General features: G+C 37.9%; 1 protein-coding gene across 1 annotated transcript in view; it reads left to right on the forward strand.

Annotated features, from left to right (window-relative positions):
* The window catches only part of Kif4a (kinesin family member 4A), a 99485-nt gene that overhangs the window by 1295 nt on the left and 96981 nt on the right, over positions 1–1209 (forward strand). The gene's annotated exons all lie outside the window — the stretch shown is intronic.

Raw genomic sequence — 1209 nt, forward strand, 5'->3', positions numbered from 1 at the left:
ATATTTAAAAATTTTGGGGGTGATTTTTCTTTTCTTTCCTCCCTACTCCCAACCCCGGCTTTTTATTTCCCCAGGCAGTGTTTCATATAGCACAGGTTGGTTTTAAACTCACAATGTAGCAAAAAATGAATGTGATGTCGCATGTTTTTAATCCTGTCACCTAGAAGGCAGGCAGAAACAATTAAATCTCTGTAGGTGAAGGCCAGCCTGGTCTGGTCTGCACGTCTAGGGTTCCAGGCTAGCCAGAGCTACATAGTGAGACTCTGGAGTGTTTAATGTGAAGTGTGCATGGAGTGTGAATTGTACTATAGAAGCTCTAGAAGTTTCACTGTTTTCCTACAATGTAGTGTGAGAATTTGAAAGCTGGCACAAAACTCCATTAGGAGAGTTTAGGTTAATTTCCAAGCATAGGGAACTTTTTTGAGATAGGTACGAGTGGAATTTTTTAGATAGGTTTTAATCCCTAAAGCCCTTGCATACCATGGCCAGCTAGTAATCTTTACTGCAGAAGCTAAGCTTTTAAGAGCAGGATTCTAAAGAGAGTAGGACCTGAGAGATGTTTACTTGTTATATTAGTTACAGTGGTTATGAAAATTTCTTTTTTTATTAATTGAGAATTTCATATATTACATATAAGTGTTTTTATCAAATCTTCTCTCGTTCCTCCCCACACACTTCTTTCCCCGTCTCTAGCATATATATTCTTTTTTTCTTCAACCTGGAATCAGCTCAGCATTGCCTGTATGCCAGAACGTCTTATGGTGCATGGGTAGCCTCTTGACTACATCCCTGAAGAAAACTGTCCATCCTCTAGTAGCCATCAATTGCTAGTAGCCTATCATCTAGGTTTGGGACTTTATGAGTATCACCCTGTGTCTATGCTGGGATTTTTGGATGCCTTGATCTTGTGTAGATCTCAATAGTTATTCATTTAAAATTTAGAACAGTATCATATTAGTGTTTTTAAATTATTAAGTATGTTGCCTATTATCTAGTTTAACTTTTCATCCAAATGTTTTGTAGTAATTAGATGAACTTTTGGTGTCTTGTGTATGCCAGGGTCTCATTTAGTCCAGGCTGACTTCAAACTAGATGTGTAGCAGAGGCTGATCCTTAACTCCTGATCCTCTCTTTACCTTTAAAGTGTTTGGGTTATACACATGTACCACCACAACCATCTTCAGTGCCTTTTTAAAATTTCTTCTTTGA

This window comes from Mastomys coucha, chromosome X (genome assembly GCF_008632895.1).
Source record: "Mastomys coucha isolate ucsf_1 chromosome X, UCSF_Mcou_1, whole genome shotgun sequence".
Taxonomy (NCBI): Eukaryota; Metazoa; Chordata; class Mammalia; order Rodentia; family Muridae; genus Mastomys; species Mastomys coucha.